The sequence below is a fragment of the Dioscorea cayenensis genome, chromosome 19, assembly GCF_009730915.1.
Source record: "Dioscorea cayenensis subsp. rotundata cultivar TDr96_F1 chromosome 19, TDr96_F1_v2_PseudoChromosome.rev07_lg8_w22 25.fasta, whole genome shotgun sequence".
NCBI lineage: Eukaryota > Viridiplantae > Streptophyta > Magnoliopsida > Dioscoreales > Dioscoreaceae > Dioscorea > Dioscorea cayenensis.
This window is the reverse complement of record NC_052489.1, coordinates 11,654,039-11,662,156: the sequence shown is the minus strand read 5'-3', so window position 1 is coordinate 11,662,156 and position 8,118 is coordinate 11,654,039. Positions and strand designations below refer to the sequence as shown.

Genomic DNA, 8,118 nt, shown 5'->3' with positions numbered 1-8,118 from the left:
GAAAAATATACTTGTCCACCTTGACAAGCACGTCTTCAATGATGCCTCTTGGATGTTGTACCGTTCGGTCCGCCAATTGTAAAGTCATCCAAGTAGGCCTACGCTCACCCAAACCTAGCTTTTGGAAAAAAGTGTATGGCATGACATTGATACTCGCTCCTGAATCCGCCAATGCCATTTCCTCACCTAAGTTGCCAATGTTACACGGGATAATGAAGCTTCCCGGGTCCTTCTTCTTGTTCGGCATGTTCTTTTGTAACACCGCCGAACATGAAGCATCAAGCACCACTGAAGCACTCTCCTCCAATTTCCTCTTGTTGGTCAATAGATCTTTAAGGAACTTCGCATACTTAGGCATTTGAGCTAAAGCCTCAACAAAAGGAATGTTGATGTGGAGTTGCTTGAACAAACTCAGGAACTTCTAATACTGTTCATCCTCTTGGTTATTCTTCAATCTAGAGGGATAAGGGATTCTTCGCGTGAAAGGTGGGGGTGCCACCTCTTTCTCCTTGCTTGCTCCCTTGTCAACCTCTACGACCTCAGGTGCGTGTTCTTTCAGCTTCTCACTCGGAAGCCTCCCTTCAACCTCACGACCGCTTCTCAAAGCGATCACCTTCACATGTTCTCTCGGGTTGGTTTCCGTGTTGCTTGGTAAACTCCCATGTGGCCTTTCAGAAAGAGATTTCGCAATTTGCCCCACTTGATTTTCAAGTTTGTGCAAGGAGGCGGTGTGATTGCGAAGTGTAGCCTCGACTGATTCAAACCTTGTATTTGCTGATTGAACAAATCTAGCCAAATGCTTCTCCAAATCCGTCATTCGAGTTTCCAAGCCAGAAATTCTATTTTCCACTTGAGGGGCTTGTTGTTGTTGTTGGAACCCCGATGGGCCCATGGTCTTCTGTGGTCCTTGATTACTCCATGAAAAGTTGGGATGATTCTTCCAACTTGAATTGTAGGTGTTGCTGTATGGATTCCCTTGATGTCTCATTCCATTACCTACTAAGTCGACATTCTCAACTGAAGAAACATCACCAATGACGATTGGGCAATCGGAGGGACCATGTCCTCCACCACAACCGGTGTAATTGGTTATGGCCGCAACTCTATTCGAAGCTATAAGATCTAGCTTCTTACTCAAACTCTCCACTTGGGCCGCCAATGAAGTTACCGCATCAATTTCATGGAGACCGGCCACCTTTTTCTTCTCCCTCGCGTTCCACTGGTAGCTATTTAACCCCATTTCCTCAATCAATTGACGAGCCTCGTCGGGGGTCTTGCTACCTAAGGTACCTCCTGCCGCCGCATCCAAGAGTTGTCTTGTACCTGCATTCAACCCATTGTAGAAGGTTTGAACAATCATCCACTCTGAAAATCTGTGTTGCGGACACTTGCGCAGGAGTTCCTTGAACCGTTCCCATGTCTCAAATAGAGACTCCAATTCGAATTGCATAAAGGATGAGATCTCATTCCTAAGCTTGGCTGATTTTCCGGGAGGGAAATAACGTACTAGAAAAGCTTCTACCATCTCCTCCCATGTAGTGATTGATGCCCTAGGCAATGAGTGTAGCCACTTCTTTGCTTTCCCCTTTAAGGAAAATGGGAAGGCTCTCAATTTGATGGCATCATCCGTCATACCATTGATCTTCAGCATGTCACACACCTCGAGGAAACTCTCTATGTGACTGTTTGGATCCTCATCGGCCAAATCGTTGAATTGTGCGGACTGCTGCAGCATATGGATGAATGCCGGCTTTAGCTCGAAATTCTGAGCTGTAATTGGGGGACGCACAATACTCAATTGTGTCCCCAACACTGAAGGTCTAGCATAATCGGATAGTGTCCGTTGTTTCTCATTCTGTTCCGCCATGTTGTCAGATCCTTCTACTTCCAAATCAGCTGGATTAGGCTGTTCTTGTACAGGTTCTTTCCCTTTCCTTCGAAATGTACGTTTAAGCTCAGGGTCTCCTTCAATCAATATTGATAGATTTCCTCGGGTCATAACCTGGAGCTGTACCAAAGAAAAAGAAAAAGAAAATCAGAAAAATGATAGAATAAGAAGATATGGAATAGAATGTGTGGTGAAATAGCTAAGGAAACAAAGTGCAAAGTATCTCTAAACGCCTAGCTCCCCGGCAACGGCGCCAAAAACATGACAAGGTCCCCTTGCTTATATCCCGCAAGTGCACGGGCTTGTCGAAGTAATAATCCCGGGTGAGCGGGGTCGAATCCACAGGGAGTAGGGAGTGAAAATACTTAATTTGGTTGTTAGCTATGTGGAATATCAATAGTGATAAGTGTGAAATTGATTCAATTCTCAACAATAAAACAACAAGTGAAAGAGCAAACGTAAGAAGAGGGTAAAGCAATCGATAAAGAATGGGGTACTCGAATAATGCTTCACCTAGGATGATCGCTTCAAGTGCAAGAACTCTCTATTATGCTTCCTAATTAATGCAATGGTGAGTCGTGGAAATCCTTACATACATAGTCCCAAATCTAAGGTCAACTATGCCTAACTCTATACATGTCCCGGAGGAGAAATCGAACAATCTCAACACCTCGCTCTCGCATAGAGTTGCAATGAGCTCTAGGGATTCCAAGTGATAAATCTCTTCCTAAATATAGACCTACCCCTTTGGTCCAGATGGAAGGTCCCTAGCCACAATTAAGCCCTAGATACTAAGATCCTCTCAACGCTTCACTCCATTGCACGCGCAACTAGGCCCTAGCGGAGGTTCATTCCTTAGACCATTCACTCCATTATGGTCGCAAAGAACTCGAGGAACGGAGGTAGAATCTATCACGTCGGAGGGAAAAGGGGACGCTCCTGTACCTCTCGACTCACCCTCTCAACCCTCTCCAACCTAGCTTTGTCTAACGCTAATGGTGTGTCACTCACTCACAAGGTTACCAACAAGAACTCTCAACCCTAGTGTCACTCTAGGGGAAATGTTCATACAATCAAGCATTCAAGGTTGGAACTCACAATAAACATCAATTTATTGAAAGCATAATAAAGAAGTTCAATGAAACGAATACATCCTAGGGTTCGCAATCATCCAAGTACCCAGTAGGGGTTTAGCTCTCCATGGAGCTTAATACAATCAAAGAAATCGAATGTAAAAGCAATGAATCCATAAAGAAACCCCCTCGATGATCGTGTCGATGGTCTTGTGGAGAGTCCTCTACTCGTCGTCCAAAGATTCCTTCATCCGGTATAGGATACGCCTCGATCGAAGCTCCCCTACCAACCTTCTTCCTAATGGAATCACGATGTCGGAGCCGTAGACCTTCTCCAAAACCTTGGGCAATACCCCTCGAAACCCTAGCCGAAGTCCTCTCACAAGTTGGGGAAATGATGGAGAAAAGAATACCAAAATCGGGGCTGAATCGGCTTTAAATAGGGCTGGAATCGGGCAACTCCACGGGCGTGGATGATACACGTGCCCGTGCGGAATTTCCACACGGGCGTGGATAATTTCCACACGCCCGTGTGGATTCTCTGTTTCTCTGATTTCTCGGCCGGCTGTGAACATTGTTGCTACAGTAATTGCTACAGCTCTGCTACAGTCTCCGACCTGATTAACTTCCCAATTCAATACTTTCATCGGGGTAACGCAAACGGGCACACGTTCACATCGTGAATCACTTGCTTCTTCAATGATGTACATGTTGGCGGGGCTCTTGTTCTTATACGCATAAGTCGGAATGCTCGAGCGTGACTGCCTTTGTGCCCCTCCAAATAGATGTGCTCACTCGAATGCGAGGAGGTTGGCACACACTCTAGCATCTCACACCTGACCTATGTCTTCGCGTTTGAACCTTAACAAGATCTCCTCCAAAATAGGTGCATTATGATCCACATTGGCCCATTTCCTTCATACTCGGCCTCACAACCCTACCTGCGTAAAAGTAACATAAAACACACATATTAATGTAGAAAACTGAGGAAAGTAATGCTCAACATAAGCAATGAACGCTTCGCATTCATATCGCACAAGCACTTATCAGAGGCCCTCACCAAATCTAAATTAATTCAATGGCATTTCAATGGCTTGAATTCTTTTGCAACTTATTTAAAAAACACTAAATCTGAAATTTCTACTCTTGAAATCCATGATAGTGTTAATATCTCTAATGATTAAGGGCCTTTACAAGAAATAGTGCTTGTGTGTTAAGAATGCAAAGTGTTCTTTCCTTATGATGAGCATTACTTTTATCTGGTTTAAGCGCTAATACATGGATATTTGTTTTCTTTTGCGTATTTATGGTTGTTAAGCTGAGTATTAAGAAAAGAAGCCAAAAGTAGATCGGGAACGCACTATTTGGTGGAATCTTGGAAGGGAAAAATGCGAAGACACAAGTGGAGCTCTAAGATACGTGAATGTGTGCCAACCTTCATGTATTCAAGTTATTACAATGAGGTGGAGGGGCACGAAGGCAGTCACATTTGAGTATCCTGACTTTTGCGATGATAGTAAGCTCTTCACCAATGAGGACTTTGATTGAAGAAGAGTTGTGATCTACGGCATAAACATGTGCATGTTTATGTTGCCTCGATGAAAAGTGTTGAATTGGGAGTGTTTTTGGCGGAGCACTGTAGTAAATCATTGTAGCAATACACTGTAGCAGTTACTGTTTACAGCCGGCCGAAAATTAGGTTTCCAAAGAATCCACACGGGCATGTGGAAATTCCCCATATCTGTGTGGAAATTCCATAGGCCCATGTGAAAAATCCACAGGGGTGTGTGGATGCCTGATTCCAGCTATATTTAAGCCGCGATTCAGCCCGATTTTGAGAAGAATCTTTCACCCTTCTATCCAACTTTTCTCCATCTTCTGAGAGGCCATCGGCTAGGGTTTTGAGAGGCTTTTGGCAAGTCTTTGGAGTGGTCCTACGGATTCGACACTGCGCTTCTCTTGGAAGAATGTTATTGGGGGAGCTTTTGTCAGCATCAATCCGATGATGTGTGCCCTAGGCCGGACAAGGGGACCTTTGGAGTAGAAGAACCTACTCCACAAAACCATCGACATAAATATGGAGGGGGTTTTCCTATGGATTACTTGTTTTTACTTTCGATTTCATTATTGATTGTATCTTGCTCCATGGAGAGCTAAACCCCTTAGTGGGTACTTGGATTTTGTAAAACCTAGGATGTTAATGTTTCTTTCACCTTTTATTATAACTTCCTTAATTGATGTTCTTAATTGTGTTGGAATCTTGAATGCTTATTGAATGATTTCTCCTTAGAGTAACATTAGGGTTGAGAGTTCATCTTGGTAACCTTTGTGAATGGGTGACAGGCCATGAGGGTTAGACAAAGCTAGATTTGAGAGGATTGAGAGGGTGAGTCGAGAGGTAGCGGAGCGTCTCCTTTCCCCTCTGGTGTGATTTACCCTACCTCTAATTCCTAGAGTTCTTTGTGGTTACAATATAGTGAAGAACTAAAGGATGAACTCCGCTGGGGCTTAGTTGCGCGAGCAACAGAGTGAAGCATTGAAGTGACTTTAGTATCTGAGCCTTAATTGTGACTAGGGTTCTTTAACCTGGACCAAAGGGTTAGATCTACACATAGGAATAGGGTTTATCACTTGAAATCCCTAGAACTCCATGCAACTTTGCACAGTGTAAGGTGTTTAGACTGAGTGATTTCTCTGCCTGGACATAGTGTAGAGTTAGTCATAGTTGACCTTAGGTTTGGGATCGTTTACTTTAGAATTTCCATGACTCATTAAGTATTATTTTGGAAGCATAATAGTAGGTCTTGTGCTTGAAACATTAGTCCTAGGGAGAGCATTGTCTGAGTAACCCACTTCTGTTGATTAACGTTCCTCTCACTTACTTGGGCCTCTCGTTCTTGTTTCTTTTCTTTTTTGCTTACATTACACTTTATCAAAACAGTCATTAGTCATATTTGCTCCGTTAAGTACCAATTTTAGTATTTTTATTCCCTACTCCCTTTGGATACGATACCCCACTCACTTGGGATTTATTACTTCAACAAACACGTGCACTTGCAGGTCACACGCAAGGGGCGTTGTTGAGTTTTTGGCACCATTGGCGGGGAATAGGCATTTAGAGATACTTTGCACTTTGTTATCTTAGCCATTCATCATTCATTCTACTTCACATCTTCTTATTCTATCATCGTTCTGATTAATTTTCTTTATTTTTGTGCAGCTCCAGGTTATGACCTGAGGGAACCCTTTGATATTAATTGAAGGTGATCCTGAACTTGAACGTACACTCAAAATAAAGGGTAAATAAGCAGTGCAAGAACTGTCGAATCTAGCTGAAGTGGAAGTAGAAGGGTCTGACAACATGGCACAACAGAATGAACAAGAGAGAATACTTTTTGATTATGCTAGACCATCAGTATTGGGCACACAATCTAGCATTGTGCGGCCCCCGATTACAACTCCGAACTTTGAGCTAAAGCCAGCATTCATCCAAATGATATAGCAGTCGACGCAATTCAATGGTTTGGCCGATGAGGATCCAAACAACCATATTAAAAACTTCTTGGAAGTTTGTGACATGCTGAAAGGAAGAGCAAAGAAGTGGCTACATTCTTTACCACAAGCATCCATCACGACATGGAATGAAATGTTTGAAGCTTTTCTTGCAAGGTACTTCCCTCCAGGGAAATCGGTGAAGCTTTGTAATGAAATATCATCATTTCTTTAGATGGAGCTTCGATCCTTGTTTGAGACATGGGAGCGATTCAAGGACCCCTTGCGGAAGTGTCCACAGCATGGTTTCCTCGAATGGATGATCATTCAGACTTTTTACAACAGGTTGAATCTAAGTACAAGACAATTTCTAGATGCTGCTGTAGGAGGTACAATGGGGAACAAGACCCCTGAAGAAGCCTGGTAGTTGGTAGAGGAAATGGCCATGAACAGCTACCAATGGAATGCAAAGGAAAAGAAGAAAGTGATCGAACTCCATGAAATTGACGCGGTTACATCCTTAGCAGCCTAAGTAGACGCATTGAGCAAGAAATTGGATACATTGACTTCATTGACGGTGGCCGTGATCACGAGTTATGATGGTTCTGGGGGTTTACATATGTCGTCTGATTATCCTATTTCAATTGTTACCTCAGCCAAGACTGAATAAGTAGACTTTGTGGGCACCTCGGGAAGGGTACGAGGTAATCCCTATAGCAACACCTACAACCAAGGTTGAAGGAACCACCCCAATTTCTCATGGAGTAACCAAGGGCAGCAAAAGGCCATAGCACCACTTGGTTTTCAACAACAACAAGCTCCGAATATGGAGAATAGAGTTTCAGGCTTGGAAACCCGGATGACCGACTTAGAGAAAGCCTTGACTAGATTTGTGCAATCATCGGATACATGGTTCCAATCAGTCGAGGCTACACTTTGCAACGACACCGCTTCATTGCACAATTTAGAAAATCAAGTGGGGTAAATTGTGAAGTCCCTATTGGAGGGACCAGAAGGAAGCTTGCCGAGTAATACTGAGACTAATCTGAGAGAACATGTCAAGGTGATCACTTTGAGAAGTGGTCGTGAGGTTGAGGGTAGGTTTCCTAGTGAGAAGACCAATATTGAAGCACCCGAGGTCGTGGAGGTTGAGAAGAGAGCTAAGAAAGAGAAGGAGGTGGCACCCCCACCTTACAAGCCAAGAATCCTGTATCCTTCAAGATTGAAGAATGACCAAAATGATGAGTAATACCAGAAGTTCTTGGGTCTATTCAAACAATTGCACATCAACATAGCTTTTGTAGAGGCATTGTCTCAAATATCTCAGTATGCCAAGTCCTTGAAAGATCTTTTGACCAACAAGAGGAAGTTGGAGGAGAGTGCATCGGTGATTTTAGATGCCTCTTGTTTGGCAGTGTTGCAGAAGAATATGCCGAACAAGAAGAAAGATCACGGAAGCTTTGTGATTCTATGCAACATTGGAAATTTGGGTGAAGAGATGGCATTGGTGGATTCGGTGGCTAGTATCAACGTCATACCATACTTGTTCTTTCAGAAGCTAGGCTTGGGAGAGCCTAGGCCACTCGGATGACATTGTAATTGGCAGATCAAACAGTGAGACATCCGAGACATACTTGTCAAGGTGGATAAGTACATATTTCCTGT

General features: G+C 43.5%; 2 non-coding genes across 2 annotated transcripts; one reads left to right on the top strand and one right to left on the bottom strand.

Annotated features, from left to right (window-relative positions):
- Nucleotides 1–1,370: 1,370 nt before the first annotated feature.
- LOC120250734 lies at nucleotides 1,371–1,477 on the top strand. The gene has a single exon (XR_005533073.1). It is a non-coding gene; the product is annotated as a small nucleolar RNA R71 (small nucleolar RNA).
- A 5,178-nt stretch (nucleotides 1,478–6,655) lies between these two features.
- LOC120250913 lies at nucleotides 6,656–6,762 on the bottom strand. The gene has a single exon (XR_005533243.1). It is a non-coding gene; the product is annotated as a small nucleolar RNA R71 (small nucleolar RNA).
- Nucleotides 6,763–8,118: the final 1,356 nt, after the last annotated feature.